Source organism: Hylobates moloch, unplaced genomic scaffold, assembly GCF_009828535.3.
Source record: "Hylobates moloch isolate HMO894 unplaced genomic scaffold, HMol_V3 SCAFFOLD_15, whole genome shotgun sequence".
NCBI lineage: Eukaryota > Metazoa > Chordata > Mammalia > Primates > Hylobatidae > Hylobates > Hylobates moloch.
This window is the reverse complement of record NW_026652290.1, coordinates 57,676,948-57,695,192: the sequence shown is the minus strand read 5'-3', so window position 1 is coordinate 57,695,192 and position 18,245 is coordinate 57,676,948. Positions and strand designations below refer to the sequence as shown.

At 39.0% G+C, this 18,245-nt stretch overlaps 1 long non-coding RNA gene across 1 annotated transcript in view; it reads left to right on the top strand.

Moving 5' to 3' along the window:
• Positions 1 to 8,886: 8,886 nt before the first annotated feature.
• The window catches only part of LOC116484028 (uncharacterized), a 65,587-nt gene continuing 56,228 nt past the window's right edge, over positions 8,887 to 18,245 (top strand). The window contains exon 1 of the long non-coding RNA XR_004252433.1: positions 8,887 to 8,920. This is a non-coding gene — a long non-coding RNA (uncharacterized LOC116484028). The remainder of the gene's footprint in view (positions 8,921 to 18,245) is intronic.

Sequence of the window (18,245 nt, the reverse complement as noted above, 5' to 3'; positions counted from 1 at the left end):
GTTTTGGACTATGCCCCAGGTTCTTGGATCCAATATTAGAGAACATTAAGCCAAAGACACTTTCTACCTTTCTGATCATTACAGATTTTGTCATTAATGTAAGTGATAATGCTCCTGGCTAGAAAAATTGAAGGGTAGAGGTGGGTGGTTCAGAGAAAGCTGGAAGAAACTGAGTTGACCCAAGTTTTCAGACTCCAGCTTTAAAGTTGCTTGAGAAACTGGGGTCTGGTGAACAAGTGAGGGAAAGTGCATCAGGGAAAGAGTTGTCATCCTTTAATTGGAGAGCAGTCAGATGTCCCTCTTATTTCCTCCCTAACACCCTTCCAAATCTTCCCCATGACTTAACTTTTTCCAGAGGCCTTTCCTGACGAATCTACTTCCATCTTATTTTTTTCATAGGGTTATTCCAATTGGAATGATACAATATTCTTTCAATTTGGTTTATGTTCCGACTTAGGTTTTGTTTTTCTTTTTCTATGATGGCTCCGCATCTTCTGCCTTGGTCTTGGCACTGCTCAATGCTATCTATACAATATGTGCTTAATACTTTGTTGAGGGCATTATGAAAGAACTTAATGCTCAGAAAGAGAAAATGTAGAAAGCCAGCACCCAACCACCTTGCAGGAAATTTTCCCTTCATAATCACATTTATTACTCTCATAAAATATAACACTATCCTTATTACTATTGGCAGTAAAAGAAAGCCTCTAATGTATACCTTTCGTATTACAACTCACACACTTAACTATTAAGGGAATTCTAAATAGAGGCATGGAAAGACATGGAAAAGGCCAAATTCTTCCAGTGGGAGCCAAATGACCTGGAGTGTGGAAGTTTGATCCTGAACTTAAAGTGGTCTGGGAAAGCATAAACCTTGATATCTGAAATGTGACCCAGTGGCCCCACCAGTGTTTTGAAATGGAGTCCTTCTTTTAAAATCTTCCCCTAGTCCTGTTTTGAGGAAAAGTAGTTTGAAGCTTACTTTCAAAGCCCTTAAGTGTAAAAATAAACAAGCATTCGGTCAATAGGGCCCCTGATGCCTTGCTATACCACAACACATTTTTGAGTCATAAATCATGAATCTGACAGGTCTATGATGATGCATTGTGTTAATACATCATAATGACAATACTGACGATGTATTAGTGCAATATATCCTGAAAGCCTATCTCTTTAGAATTCTGTGTTTATAGATAGCAAACAAAGGATCTGAGGTGGTGAAACTGAGAGAGAGGCACATGGGAGGGTCAAGAATGACGATCATCTTTTTTTTCTGACAAAGCAAGAGCCAGAAAGAGAAATCAAGTTTCCATCTCTTGGGCACTAATGCCTTCTGTTTCTCAGTAGTTGTGTCATGTATGCAACTCCTGGAGGTGTATACTCTATTGAATCTAGGTCATACGACTAGGTGTTGGCAGAGCCAGACTGGATGCAGACTTCTAAGTTTCAGCCACAAACTCTTCCTAACACCTCCAAGCTTTAGGATGAATGAAATATATCCTAGGTTCACGAAACTGTTCTAGATGAACCCATTGACCAAATGTTTTGGTTATGTTTGCACATGCTGGTGTGTGCTAATGTTTACAGTCCTTGGCAATGAGTGGCCTTTTCTTCCTAGGCTTCTGCTAAATGATGGAGTTTGATGCAGAGCCTAGGAGTGGTAATGCAATCATTTCATTTGTTGGGCATTCACTGTTAGAACAGTTTGGGTGCAGTGTTTTTTTTTTTGTTGTTGTTGTTGTTCATATTTTTACATAATTTTATTTATTTTTATTTATTTATTTATTTTATTATTATACTTTAGGTTTTAGGGTACATGTGCACAATGTGCAGGTTTGTTACATATGTATCCATGTGCTATGTTGTTTTGCTGCACCCATTAACTCGTCATTTAGCATTATGTATATCTCCTAATGCTGTCCCTCCCCCCTCCACCCACCCCACAACAGTCCCCGGAGTGTGATGTTCCCCTTCCTGTGTCCATGAGTTCTCATTGTTCAATTCCCACCTATGAGTGAGAACATGCGGTGTTTGGTTTTTTGTCCTTGTGATAGTTTACTGAGAATGATGTTTTCCAGTTTCATCCATGTCCCTACAAAGGACATGAACTCATCATTTTTTATGGCTGCATAGTATTCCATGGTGTATATGTGCCACATTTTCTTAATCCAGTCTATCGTTGTTGGACATTTGGGTTGGTTCCAAGTCTTTGCTATTGTGAATAGTGCCACAATAAACACACGTGTGCATGTGTCTTTATAGCAGCATGATTTATAGTCCTTTGGGTATATACCCAGTAATGGGATGGCTGGGTCAAATGGTATTTCTAGTTCTAGATCCCTGAGGAATCGCCACACTGACTTCCACAATGGTTGAACTAGTTTACAGTCCCACCAACAGTGTAAAAGTGTTCCTATTTCTCCATATCCTCTCCAGCACCTGTTGTTGCCTGACTTTTTAATGATGGCCATTCTAACTGGTGTGAGATGGTATCTCACTGTGGTTTTGATTTGCATTTCTCTGATGGCCAGTGATGATGAGCATTTTTTCATGTGTTTTTTGGCTGCATAAATGTCTTCTTTTGAGAAGTGTCTGTTCATGTCCTTCGCCCACTTTTTGATGGGGTTGTTTGTTTTTTTCTTGTAAATTTGTTTGAGTTCATTGTAGATTCTGGATATTAGCCCTTTGTCAGATGAGTAGGTTGCAAAAATTTTCTCCCATTCTGTAGGTTGCCTGTTCACTCTGATGGTAGTTTCTTTTGCTGTGCAGAAGCTCTTTAGTTTAATTAGATCCCATTTGTCAATTTTGGCTTTTGTTGCCATTGCTTTTGGTGTTTTAGACATGAAGTCCTTGCCCACGCCTATGTCCTGAATGGTATTGCCTAGGTTTTCTTGTAGGATTTTAATGGTTTTAGGTCTAACATGTAAGTCTTTAATCCATCTTGAATTAATTTTTGTATAAGGTGTAAGGAAGGGATCCAGTTTCAGCTTTCTACATATGGCTAGCCAGTTTTCCCAGCACCATTTATTAAATAGGGAATCCTTTCCCCATTTCTTGTTTTTGTCAGGTTTGTCAAAGATCAGATAGTTGTAGATAGGCGGCATCATTTCTGAGGGCTCTGTTCTGTTCCATTGATCTATGTCTCTGTTGTGGTACCAGTACCATGCTGTTTTGGTTACTGTAGCCTTGTAGTATAGTTTGAAGTCAGGTAGCGTGATGCCTCCAGCTTTGTTCTTTTGGCTTAGGATTGACTTGGCGATGCGGGCTCTTTTTTGGTTCCGTATGAACTTTAAAGTAGTTTTTTCCAATTCTGTGAAGAAAGTCATTGGTAGCTTGATGGGGATGGCATTGAATCTATAAATTACCTTGGGCAGTATGGCCATTTTCACAATATTGATTCTTCCAACCCATGAGCATGGAATGTTCTTCCATTTGTTTGTATCCTCTTTTATTTCATTGAGCAGTGTTTTGTAGTTCTCCTTGAAGAGGTCCTTCACATGGCTTGTAAGTTGGATTCCTAGGTATTTTATTCTCTTTGAAGCAATTGTGAATGGGAGTTCACTCATGATTTGGCTCTCTGTTTGTCTGTGATTGGTGTACAAGAATGCTTGTGATTTTTGTACATTGATTTTGTATCCTGAGACTTTGCTGAAGTTGCTAATCAGCTTAAGGAGATTTTGGGCTGAGACGATGGGGTTTTCTAGATATACAATCATGTCATCTGCAAACAGGGACAATTTGACTTCCTCTTTTCCTAATTGAATACCCTTTATTTCCTTCTCCTGCCTGATTGCCCTGGCCAGAACTTCCAGTACTATGTTGAATAGGAGTGGTGAGAGAGGGCATCCCTGCCTTGTGCCAGTTTTTGCCCATTCAGTATGATATTGGCTGTGGGTTTGTCATAAATAGCTCTTATTATTTTGAGATACGTCCCATCAATACCTAATTTACTGAGAGTTTTTTTAGCATGAAGGTTGTTAAATTTTGTCAAAGGCCTTTTCTGCATCTATTGATATAATCATGTGGTTTTTTCTTTGGTTCTGTTTATATGCTGGATTACATTTATTGATTTGAGTATGTTGAACCAACCTTGCATCCCAGGGATGAAGCCCACTTGATTGTGGTGTATAAGCTTTTTGATGTGCTGCTGGATTCGGTTTGCCAGTATTTTATTGAGGATTTTTGCATCAATGTTCATCAAGGATATTGGTCTGAAATTCTCTTTTTTGGTTATGTCTCTGCCAGGCTTTGGTATCAGGATGATGCTGGCCTCATAAAATGTGTTAGGGAGGATTCCCTCTTTTTCTATCAATTGGAATAGTTTCAGAAGGAATGGTACCAGTTCCTCCTCGCACCTCTGGTAGAATTCGGCTGTGAATCCATCAGGTCCTGGGGTCCAGTGTTTATTACACCTGGCCCATCAGACCAAGCCAAGTGTTAATCACATATCTGCCTCTTTTGCAAACCAATTGATCAAGGCTCTTTGCTTTTTTTTCAGGAGAATATTTGACAATGATAAAAACAGTTAGTCCTTAGATTTAGCTTATGGTCTTCCCTATAAAATAAATGAATTAAATGGCTATTGTGTCATCTTTGGGCAATGGAAACAACTGGAAAAATTGCATGCTGTTTGTGATAGAAACCTCCTGTATATCATACCTATCAAATTTTCAATTGTCTGTCACTTCCAGTTAACTCATAATTGGCTTTGACATTCTTCATTTAATTCATTGCAATTCAATTTTAAGAGCTCCAAAAACAAACAACAAACAAACAAACAAAAAACAAAGGAAAATAAAGAAGTTAAGGAGAGCGACAAAAGTTATTCATTTAGAAGTGCAATGATCATACTGAGGGAGAGAAGGAAATTCAGTGGAATTGACATGTCTATGATTAGGAAATAGGCTGAGACTTATTTTTGTATTACTGAAGAGTAAACTAAAATTTAAATTAGATTATACAATGGCTGGTTATTTATAGGCACACATATTGAAGTAAATCTGTATATAAGGACAAGCATCTTACTTTTAAAATTCAAATTACAAATAAGTTTACCGAAATACACAAATAAGTACATTCTTGAAATTAGCAAAATAGCTTTTCTTCTTCAACCAATTCTGTAATTCAGATTTTGCCAATGATGGTAAGTGTCTACATGGTATAAGTGAAAGTTTGATGCATATGGAAGTCAAGCAAGAAAGTAGGCAGTTCTTACCTGTTGGCATTTTGACACTATACTGTCATATTTTGTGAGTGTATATTTTGCTACATACAGCCTATTTCTATAGACTTGCAAATAGTCTGTTTCTTCATAGACTTGCTATACAGATGTGGGTAAAGATTTTTTACATCTTCCATGCTATATCTGTATTTCCAAAGTGTGGACCCTTGATGCCTGTCTATTGGTGATGTTGAAGTTTGCTGATATAATCCATTTCTGATATATTGACTTCCTCACCCTCCCCACCTCCAAAATTGAGATTTGCAATGTTTTGAGAACATTCAATGAAAATTAATAATAGATGCCTTTATGGAGATAAACAGTTTTCAGGACCAGATTATATATTTAAAAATACTCACAGACATTTTCTATTCAGCCAGTTTCTACCAGTAAATGTGGCAGCCCAGGGTAGGAGGAACTTTATTACCTCCCACTAAGTGCTAGAGGACCATTAGGTAAATAACTGACTCTCCCTCAATGGCTGTCTTGCAGCCTGATGGAGTGAATATCTACAGAGGGACATTTACTCCTAGAACTCACCAACTATGGCTCACTCCCGCCTGAGCAGGCTCCACTGACCATCAACTTTGATGGTTATTGCCGTCCAAAGAATTTTAAGGTTGCTGTAGAGAATAATGACAAAACCCATGGGTCCTGTGGCAAGACTCCAGAACTTTGAAGGTCCTCAGCTCTCTGACCAGTGGGCTTGTGGTAATATTTGTTGCTCTTGGCCTTGGAGCCAATCTGTTCCACACCCAAATGAGCATCTGGAGAAAGTATGACTTCTAAGAACTGTTCCCAGGGGCCATATCTGTCTCTCCATTACCAGAATAAAAATAGCCCTGGCTACTCCAATATACCCAGCTAATGAAAAGCTGTCTTATTTAGCCCAGCCAGCTTACACCAATGACCTATAGGTCGACTTTATCCTGCCTGCTTACATTTCCCACCAAATCAAGGGCATAGAGGACTTAAACATCTGTCTAAAAAATTCTCCTCGTTGTCATTCCCCAGGATTTATACATCATTTTGCTCTTATAAGTCTACAAGGTATTAATGCATGAGAGGGTACATGGGGAGGGGAGGGTACATGGACAGACATGGAGAAAAGCTTTCCTTTCCTGCTCCAGGGCCACCGACCTCTTAGGGCCTCACTTTCCTTGTTTATACAATGAAAATTTGTGTTCAGTGAAAATTAAGGCATGTCAAGCAGTATCTTATGCTTAGGGTATATCATTATAACATTTAATAGTAAAGTGAAAAGACATGTACTATACTATCACAATTATAGAAAACAGCTTTGAGGCCTACAGATTTCTCTGCAGTTGGTGCAGGTTAAACCTGCACTCTATAGTGAGATAACAAATCCTTTATTTTCCCACCACTATCAGAAACATATTCCAAGGCACTCAGACTCTAAGCAGGTCCCCTCACACCAAATTTCCCCAAGCTGTCCCAACCGAAGTTTGTACAATGCTGCAGGGATGGGGAAAATGATTCAAAATGGTGAGCCACGCGAGAGGAGGAAAATCACATGTCAATGTATAGCAGCAGGCGTTCACTGTTTCACCTGAATTTAGAGTTGGGATGGAAGAGAAAGTGGTGATTAAGGATTTGTTCTTTGTGTGTGTTCTGAGGGGGTGATATGGTTCTGAGGGGTTCATCCATTTAGAATCACTGTGGGACTGTTTGTTTCTTTTCACATGGCCACAGCCCACTCCTGCTTGGTCAATATTCTATGGTGTACTTCTTCATCAAATTGCCAAAATTCTAGTTAAGTCTTCTGTTTGGGGAAAATCAACCTGAAAATTTGTATTTGAACACTAAAACATGCCCATGTTTCTGTTTTATATCCTAAGACATGAACTCAAATGGGAAGTTCCTTTTCCTGGGCTATTGAAATAGTTCTTTAGTATATTACTGTAGTGGGGAGAGAAAATATTGTATCTTAAAACCCAAATCGCCTCCATCAGAGGGTGGGTTCTTGACCTCAGGATTTTTGCTTTGATGAGAGACTCAATGAGTTGGCCTCAGAGATATTTGGAAGGGGAGAATACAAGGAAATTAAGAAGAATATGGAGTTTCTGGAGCAATCTTGTGAGTCAACAGAGAAAGAGAAATGAGAGAAGAAAGAGAAGTAATTGGATAATAACAGGCTAGGGTGAAGGGGCTAGTGTTGTGCCATGTGGAGACTTTTAGGAACAGGGACTGGCCCCATTGGTGGTCTGTATTGCTGTGACATAAACACCTTCCTGCTCTCTGCATGCCACATCTCAGCTGGAATGAAGTCTCTGTGCACACAAGTGTATTGTGTTAATACAATGATTGTAGAGCTGGAGGAAGCAGCTGAGTTTTCCATTTAGGTGCTCTTTGGGCACAGCAGGCCCAGAATGGCAAGATCACCCATACCCTGAACTGATCTAGGAAAAGGAAGAAGTTCAATCCAGAGGTAACTATGAGAACACCACTTCCGAGAATTTGCAAGAATCTCAGGGACTCTTTCAGGCTCCCATAAAGCATGGAATGTGAAGCTTGTGACTATCTTATCTCCATTGTAAAGGGCAGGGAGACCCCAGCTGACATATGGGTTCCATTATTGGGGAAGACTTTTGTTACAGCAGCATTGGGAATTAAGCTAATCTCTTTGTATCAGACTTTATCTGTTTGTGGTAATATTTTGTGGAATAAGATAAGCCCTGGAATATATTCAGATGTGGGTGATAAGTGATTTTATAAGTCAGTTTTGCTCAACATGGACTATTTGACTTCTAATGCAAATCTCCCTCCTCCCATACCACCCCCTCAGAACACACACAAAGAACAAACCCTTAATCACCACTTTCTCTCCCATCCCAACTCTAAATTCAGGTGAAACAATGAACGCCTGCTGCTGTAAATTGACATGTGATTTTCCTTCTCTCGTGTGGCTCACCATTTTGAATCATTTTCCCCATCCTAATTTCCCTGCAGTGGGTTCTGTTGTCTGCCTTCAGCCCTTGGCTATCCTCATGGCCAGCCCCTCCTCTACGAAGAGGGGGCTTCACTTCCTCTTACATCTTCAGTGCACCACAGTGACCTTAGAGGCTGATGCAGGTGCTTTGGGAGACCAGTTCATCAAGTGCTGCAGACAGCGAGGGCTGGGGTGAGCCATCAGCCCCTCAAAACTATGGTCTAGAACTGCCCTGGACCAGATTAGTAATGGTGACCTGGAGGTGAAAGGCTCTGTATTCCATTACCAGTCTCCTGAGTAATCTACCTAATTCAGTATCCTTTCATTTAATTGAAACATTATTTTCTCTCTGTTAGCCAGGGCACTCAAGCTGGTATAGCAGTGTTAATCTTTCAGCTGATTTCCATCTTTGCAGAATTACCTTTCTAGCAATTAGACCCACTGGTATAAATTTGCTTTGCTCCTTCCTGGAGTTCAACATTAAAATGGAAATCTCCAAGCTCAACACGTTTTCCTCCAGGCTGACCCAGGGCAGGTATTAATTAACTGGGGTGTCGTGAGAAGGTTGAGCTGAAAAAGCCAAGTAGGAGAATGCTACTCTTGGGATATCTCTGCGGCCAGCAGACGGACTAAAGAGGGTGAGACCCGGATGGAGAAGAATCACATTTAAAGTTACGTGAAATGACCGCACTATTAGTGAACCGGGGAGCAGAACAATGGTTATTCTGCAAGTACATCAGTACGTTCAGGTAACAAATCTTTTGCATCCTTTGTTGAAGTCTGCATGTAGCTAATTTGTGAACGTTCTCTAAGACACACAGGGTTACAGTGGTAAACTGTCTCAGCTTGTTGGGGACTGAGAGATTCTGGGACCAGAGAGACTTTCTGAGTAAAATTGTCAAAGTCCTGCAAAAACTAGGATGTGTTGGTCACCCTGTTAAGTCCAAGTTGTTGTTTTAAGCAGTCTCATTCTGTCACCCAGGCTGGAGTGCAGAGGCATGATCTTGGTTCACTGCAACCTCCACCTCCCAGGTTCAAATGATTCTCCTGCCTCAGCCTCCTGAGTAGCTGGACCACGGCCGGCTAATTTTTGTAGTTTTATTGGAGACAGGGTTTCACTATGTTGGCTAGGCTGGTCTCAAAATTCTGACCTCAAGTGATCTGCCCGCCTTGGCCTCCGAAAGTGCTGGGATTATAGGCGTGACATGCCAGTTGATTTCTCACGTTTCTTGCCAAATGGCAACAATAAGTTGATACCCCTTATTTTCTGTCATGTGACTTTTTCTGAAATCTGGTGTCTGCTCCTACAAAAACAGAGAAATTAACCCTGGATTTTCAAGGTGGACAGGATTGCTAATTGTCAAATCCAGTGACCTTCTCTTAGAACTTGCCCTCTCTCTAGCATTGAACACGACTGAATACATCTCTTTTTTGAACTCTCTTCATTTGATTTCTAGAGCTGTGAAATTTTCTTATTCTTCTTTCTAACCGTGTCTCTTTCTCCACTGCTTGAATTTCCACCGGCAGGCATGCCTGTTCTTTCTCTGCAGTTATTCCTGTAGACGCTGCTGGTAATCTGCCTATTGCCTCTCAGTCCTGTATTTTATGCTCTGCTTTATGCTGCCAGGGCTGGGAGTTAGCAAATTCTTATTTCCTTGGGTTCACTCGCCAGCTGGTTTGCCATTTGGCTGTGTCAGTAGAGGCACCTGGGGGAGGTCAGAAGGCAGGAGAAACTAGAAACCTCCTTCTCCTGACTCCAGCAGTGTGGCAGTCACTCACAGGGACAGGTAGTTGCCATTGGCACAACAGAATGTAGGGGATTCTAGTCTCCAGAAGCCTGGGCAGGGGCGTGTCTTCCCAGAAGCTCCAGCTGTGGTCAATGGTGAGTCTGGAACTAAATTTTGATAGCTTTTCCAATAGCACAGAAGCCAGTGAAGCTGAAGGCTCCACTTCAGGCACATTCAACACTTGCATCCTCTGGCTATTGGCAACCCCAAGTGTTACTCTTCTAGTCCTTTCGATATTGTCATAACCAATTCTGTGCCCTCAAGTGTGAAATATACAGAGTGGCTGGTGGTTTCCTGACTGAGTCTTGACTGATCTACTCTTGGGCTTTCAATTCTTTTTTTTGTTGGTTTGTTTGTTTTTGGGGGTGGGGTTGGAGCCTCACTCCGTAGCCCAGGATGGAGTGCAGTGACACGGTCTCGGCTCACTGCAACCTCTGCCTCCCAGGTTCAAGTGATTCTCCTGTCTCCACCTCCTGAGTAACTGGGATACAGACACACGCCACCATGCCTGGCTAATTTTTGTATTTTTAGTAGGGATGGGGTTTCGCCATGTTGTCCAAGCTGGTCTCAAACTCCTGACCACAACTGATTCACCCGTCTCGGCTTCCCAAAGTGGGATTTCAATTCTTAATGATATATAAAAGACTCGACCTCGGGCCTGCATCAAAAACCACTGTCAGGACCTATCCACATGGTTGTAATGCTAGTTTATACTATACTAGTCGTCATCCTACCACTCTTGATCTTCCTTCCCAATTACTAAAACAGCGACTAGTGATGAAGCTATCATTCTTCTATTTATCGTGGACACTTGCCACTCCCTTGCTTCCAAAACCTAATCAATCACCAATTCTTTTCTTTTTATTAGAAAAACAAAATTATTTCACATGGGTCATTTTGTTTCCTTTCTTTGGTTTTGGCCTCTGTAACATCAAGTCTGAACAAAAGCAATATCTTTCTCATTTGTTAAGAAAATACTATTAATACCTGCTGTCTTGCAAAGTAGTGGCTACCCTGGAGAAAGTACTTATTTACATGATTTCCAGACAAATTGCCTTGACTCTAGGATACATGCTGTCTCCTCCTGCAGATGAGGTGACTGAAGCTTAGAGGTTAACATTTCAAAAGTCACAGGGGTGTTAAGTGGAAGAGCCTGGATCTGAACCTAGGTCCTTGTCACTCCGTAATGTATGTGTTTTCCTTCAGTCCCTCCCTTTTTAGTCTCTTCAACATCAAATCTGTCACATAACTAGCCTGGTTAATATTCCTAAAGTTTACTTTTAAATCACCTGACTCATAGACAGGATTCAGTAAATACTTACTGAATGAACTGAACATACTACTCCTCTAATTAAACACTTTTAAAATAAAGTTTTAACAGCTTGATTGAGGTACAAAAGGCATATAATAAACTATACGTATTCAAAGTGTATAGTGTAATAGTTTTTGACATATACAAACCTGTGAAATTAATCATTACCATAATCAAGATAATGAACGTCTCCGTCATTTCCTAAAGGTTCCTCATGCCCTTTCTCATTTCTCACTCCCACCTCTCTCCATACCTACCCCCTACCTTATCCTCCAGTGATTCCCAGGAAAGCACTGATCTGCTTTCTTTCACATAGATTTGTTTGCATTTTCTAGAATTTTATATTAATGGAATCAGACAGTGTGTAAGATTTTTTTCTCTAGCTTCTCTCAGCGTACCTATTTTGAAACTCATCCATGTTATTTCAAGTATTGCTATTTTTACTGTTAGTGATAGCCCATTATATAAACATTAATTTGTTGATTCATTCACTTGATGATAGCCACTTAAGTTTCTAGTTTTTAGCCATTACAAATAAAGCTTCCATTCAGCATTCACTTATTAAGTCTTTGTCTAGGCATATGCTTTTGTTTCTCTTGTGTGAATGTATAGAAATGGCATGGCTGGGTCATGCGGTAGGTGTATGTTTAACTTTTTAAGAAACTGTCAAACTGTTTTCAAGTGGTTGTATCCTTTTACATGCCCACCAGCAGTGTATGAAAATTCCTGTTGTTCCACATTCTTGTCAACACTTGGTATGAACGGTCTTTTCAATATTAGCCATTGTAAAAGGTATGGTAGTATCACATCATGGTTTAAATTTTCAGCTTCCTAATGACTAATAATGTTGAGCATCTTCATGTGCTTTTTGTCATCCATACGTCTTTGCTGAAGTGTCTGTTCAAATATTTTGCCCACTAAAAATTTAAGTTGTTTGAATTTGAGATTTCTCATTATATTTTAGATTTCAATTCTTTATCAGATATGTGATTTGCAAATATTTTCTCCTAGTCCATGTCTTGTCTTTTCATCATTGCCTTCTAAAGAGCAGAATTTCTTACTTTTCATGAAGTCCAGTTTATCAAATTTTTGTTTAGTGCATCATGTTTTGGTATTATATCTAAGAAAGTTTGACCTAACACAAATTCACAAAGATTTTCTCCTATTCTTTTTCCTAGAGGTTTTAGACTGCCAGGTTTTACATTTAGCTCTGTAATTCATTTTGAGTTAACTTTTATATACAGTTGTATTGGTTGAGGTTTAGTTTTTGCCAATGAATCTCCCATCTTTTTAGCACCATTTATTGAAAAGATTGTCCTTTCTCTATTTAATTGTCTTTGCACCTTTGTTGAAAATCAATTGACCATATTTATATGGATCTGTTTCTTCTCAGTTCTGTTTCAATGATCTATTTGCCTATGTTGATGTTAATACCACAATCACTCTAATTTTTAGATCAATCTTGATGTTAGGTACTCTTAAGTCCTCCAACTTTATCTTCTTGAAAGTTTTCTGGTCTATCTTAGGTCTTTTGTATTTCTATGTGAATTTTAGAATCAGCTTGCCAATTTCTACAAGATCTTGCTAGGATTTAGTTGTGATTTTATTGACTCTATACATAATTTTAGGGGGAATTGACTCCTTGATAATATTAAGCCTTCCAGTCTATAAATGTGGTATGTTTCTCCATTTGCTTAGATCTTCTTTAATTTCTCTCAGCATTGTCTTATAAATTTTGTTATATAAATTTTACGTATCCTTTTGATGTTAATATGAATGGTATTGATTTTTTTAAAAATTCATTTTCTGAATGTTGTTAGTCCATAGAAATACAATTTTCCCCAAATCTACAAACTTGGTAAACTCACATTAGTGATTTTAAAAGAGATTATATAAGATGTTGTACATAGACTATGATGTAACCTACTAATAAAGACAGTTTTACCTCTTTCTTTCCAATCTGGATGTCTTTTTTTTCTTGCCTTATTAAACTGGCCAGAACCTCTAATATTATATTGAGTAGAAGTGTTGAGAGTAGACATTGTTGTCTTTTTCCTGATCTTAAGGGGAAAAGCCTCCAGTATCTTCATTTTAATTTTATTGTTTGCTATAAGTTTCTTATAAGTTCCCTTTATCAGACTAAGGAAATTTCCTTCTGTTCCTAATTTATCAAAAAGTTAATCTTATTTTCATGTGTTCCTATAAATATTCTTGAACTTGGTCAAATATTTTTTCACTATCAATTCCTGGCTTTGGAATTTCAAAAGCCTGTGTCTCATGGTCATAAGAATAACTCATGTCTATATAAAATAGATTTTGCAGAAGTGCTCACTGCTTTTCTGCTCACTCCAGCCTTTCCTACTCGGCTAAAGAGGAGAAAGAATGAACAGGGAGGGAAAACGGAAGCAGACCTGCAAGGACTTCTAGACAGGGGCCACTTCTTTTTCTAGCCTCTAATCCAATGAGTAGGAAGTTCCTGGAACAATGAGTTGGCCAGTGTTCCGTCGTATTTATCATGTTATGCCTTTGCTACCATGTTAGTTGATCTTGCTTTTACAAATGGTTATTCACTTCATCATGTTACTGGTTAAGTGGATATTTTGCCTTTTTTTTTTTTTTTTTTTTTTGAGTTGGAGTCTTGCTCTGTCACCCAGGCTGGAGTACAATGGCGCAATCTCAGCTCACTGCAAGCTCCACCTCCTGGGTTCATGCCGTTCTCCTGCCTCAGCCTCCGGAGTAGCTGGGACTACAGGCGCCCGCCACCTCGCCAGGCTAATTTTTTGTATTTTTAGTAGAGACGGGGTTTCACCGTGTTAGCCAGGATGGTCTCTATCTCCTGACCTCGTGATCTGCCTGCCTCGGCCTCCCAAAGTGCTGGGATTACAGGCGTGAGCCACCGTGCCCGGCCAATATTTTGCTTTTACATTTATTTAATACCATCTAGCTTTTTATTATTTACTTAAAAAATTTAAAAAAGTATTTAAGAGAATTTTCATCTTGTCTACTTAATCTTAAATCTAAGATTTTTATGATAAAATCTAACATTTTATTATTTGTTTTATCTTCAGCTTACTTCAAAATTGAAAGCAAGAATCATTGACTTGAGGGTGGGATCTGTGAGAACTATCTATAGATTAAGCAGAAATGGCTGGAAGACTTTCCATTTCCCAGGGTCCTCTTCAGTAGATTTTTCAAACCCACCTCAATATTCCTCAGGGCTGCAGCACTGCAAGGAGCACTGTTCAAAATTGTGTTCCATGTAAATGTTAAGAGGAAACTGCTCCAGAATTCCATTCACATTTGCATACAATACAATGTGCATAATCTCTGAAGGTGCACAACAGTGATACTGGCCACCTTGCAAAGATGATACACTTCATTTTAAAGTCTTTCAACTGAATAAAACAATAGCTGCATGGGTCAATCTCTGTTTCCAAAGCTCACATTAACCCTACATTCAGTCACAGCACAGCCAAACCATTGAAATAATGTTGTCTTTTCACCTCACAAATTATCCAAATCCTTTATAGGGATATGAATTATTTAAACTGATGATCTCTTTTCAGTACAACCACTGGACAAGAGGTAAATAATATGCATACTATAAAGAGAAATTGTATAGGAAGTTTCCAGCCAGAAAGGGCTCTCAAATAACTCATTTATTTCATTTTTCTTTACAATTTCTAAAAATTCCAATATTTTTATGTTATTTAAAAAAGTGGATACAATGTAGAATAGCAAGATAAAAATATGGAACTAAAAGTTAAAAATGGGAATTAAATAGCATATGTCATTTAAGTTTAATTTTGATAATGACCCAAATTACCTTAAAGGTAAGCAGTTGTCAATAGATGCTTCTTACAGGCAGAATTAAAAAAAGAATTCTCTAAGTGTATAGACTGAAGGCAAAAATCAAGTTGACTAGAGCTGGAATTAAGGTTGAGAGTGTTATCCAGAGGAAGGCAGCACCACCAGTGATGAATGATCCATACACAAACACACACACACACACACACAAAACACAATTTTATTGAATACTTGCCCAGTCTTACTCTGTAATTATACACGACAGTTTCCTAAAGAATACCTCTGAGGGTAAGTGGACTGAGGGCAGGCTCCTTTACTCCCTAAATTAAAAGACAAACGTGGATAGACCTAACTTTCTACAAAGTAATTTGATTGACATTCACTACTTCCTCCATAGATGTTATGACCACCAACCCAATGAGATTCTTAGTAAATAAACTTTCCAAATACCCTGAGGCTGACCACTGTAAGGACTCTATCCCTGTTGTGGGCCCTATCTAATTGATACTCTCTTTAAGTGCTTGTATACATTTCATTTTTTTCTCTGCAATTTTATCCCTTTCTAGATGGACATAGCTCTTTAGTAGGGGCTGTGGAAGACCCTCTATAGATGGGTGATGAAGTACTTGCTCTTCAGAAATGTGCAGTGTTGTGGGGAAAAATATTTGCATACATGAAAGATCTGCATGTAGTCAAGTGATAGAATCAATTGGATGATATTCTGTAGCCAGTTATACCCACGCCTGCCTTTACACACAGAAAAGATTCCATTGAATTCCCATTATGAAAGAATCACATGGCCTGCTGTGTGGAGAATAGATTATAGAGGGACAACTACAGAAAAAAGGAAATTAATTAGGAGGCTTCAATGAGAAGCCAGACAAGAGATGAGGGTGGCTTGGACTAGGGGATAATGGTAGAGAGTATACGTATTTTGGTTTTAACATTCTCTCTCTCTCTTTTTTAAACGTTTTAGCATCTTTGAAATTGATGAGTCTTGTGATTGATGGCTTCTTACCATCACTGCAGAACAGGAGACATAGAGATGTAGTTGCCACTCTTCTGCACACACACATAGTTGGTTTTGCATTTTTATTCTCACTCAATTGCATCACAGGTTCCTGGAGCTTTGCAGCTTCAGTTCAAAATCTGCAGGAAGCAGAGCATTGCATTGCCCACTACTCTTAATGGCACTATGGATGATATTTTGTGGAAAACCATGTACTTGTATGATTCTGAATCGAAAGTAATTAAGAAGCTAGGTTTTGAAATCAGTAATCTTTTTGGAAACTTTAACCAACTTATTTCACATACACTTTCCTCATACTGAATAATGATATATGGCAAACTTATGTTTACATAAGTGTAGAGGTCTTCAAATACATATAAAATAAAAATTCTAAGCAATAACACTGATAGATTGCTAGATTTTTTTTTCTTTTTTAGGGATGGATAAGATAATCATGTACCTCACAATTGCTGGTAGCTTAGATTCTATAAATTACTGCATTTTGAGGGTAGATTTAATGAGAAGAATGAGAGGAAAAGAGTCAAGGATGACTCCAAACTGTTTTGTCAGAGCAACCAATAACCTGGAGCTCCCAGTCACATAGAAAGGGAGAATTGTCCAGGGAGGAGAGTGGGGCAGGAGCCCTTCTTGGGGCATGTAAGATTTGACATGCTTCTTAGGCATCTGCGTTAGTTTTCTAGGGCTGTTGTGACAAAATACTAAAACTGCATGGCTTAAAATAACAGACATTTATTGCCTCACAGTTGTGGAAGCTAGAAGTCTGGAATAAAGTTGTCATGCTCTCTCTGGTGACTATAAGGAGGAACACTTCCTTGCCTCTTCTAGCTCCTGGTGTTTGCCCACAAGCCTCATTATTCTTTGATTTGTCCATGCATGCCTCCAGGCACATTGCCCTCTTCTCCCTCTGCATCTTCACATCATCTTCTCTCTGTTTGTGTCTGTCTCTGTATCTAAATTTTCCCTTTTATGAGGACACCAGTCATATCAGACCAGGGTCTACCCTAATGACCTCATTTTAACTTGATTAACTCTGTAAAGACTTTGTTTGCAAATTAAGCCACATTCTGAGGTACTGACACTTCAACATATCTTTCAGGGGTTGAGGAGACACAAGTCAATCCATAACAACATCCAAGTAAAGACGTCAAATAGACAGATGTCAACGAGGCAGTCTAAAGTCAGGAGAGAGGTTTGGTCTGGAGAGAAAAATGTGGGAGTCATCAGCATTCTAAATGGTATAAATAAGACTGGGTGAGATCACCAGAAAGTTAGTGTAAACAGAATGAAATCGGAAGTCATTTAGAAGCTGGGAAATGTGGAAGAAGTGTCAACATGTCATATTGGGAAGATGTGTTCTAGTGCCTCATGTAGGTGGAACTTATAATGAGTCTGCCAACCTCAGAAGAGCTTTGAACTAGTTTTTTTAAATGCCTGTTACTGAAGAGAATAGGGCTGAATTGATATTCCTAAGTCAATTTGTCTAAATAAAAACTACTCTCAAAAACACAGTCAGATAACTGGTGCTAATTTTCAGTAGAACATCCCATTATAACTCACTAAAGAATAAAAGAAAATAGGCATGGATTCTGCATAGTGCAAAAGAGTCTAACCTTAAGTGGGCAGGCTTTCAGTTACAATGTATGAAAATTTTTTGGATTATACAGTCACACAAGTAAGTTTTCCAAAAGTAAAATTTTCTAGTTGTGATGGAATTTAGAGTTGAGTGTGGTTTTCTAACATCCTGCTGACAGACAAGGAAAGGGAGGTCTGGAGCTACCCAGGGACTAACCCAGCCAAGACGGCATACCCAAAAGGACATGACCCAGGGTCAACAGAGTCCTTTTACTTCCAGTTCAGTGTGCTTTCTAGTACACTGCATCATTACACCATTGAAAGAAAGATCACCAGAGAATTTTATGAGAAGAGTCATAACTTCAAACACAAATCAAAGCCTTATTCCAGTAACAACAAAGTAAAAATGTATAAAGATCACGGTTGCATATCAGAATGCCATGGATATTTTATCACCATTTCATGGATCTTTAGAGTTTCACTGGACAGTAACTTAGCTTAAGAAATTCAGTTTAAATGTTGTTAGAAACAAAAATAAGATAAAGTAAAGCTGCATCCTCCACTTA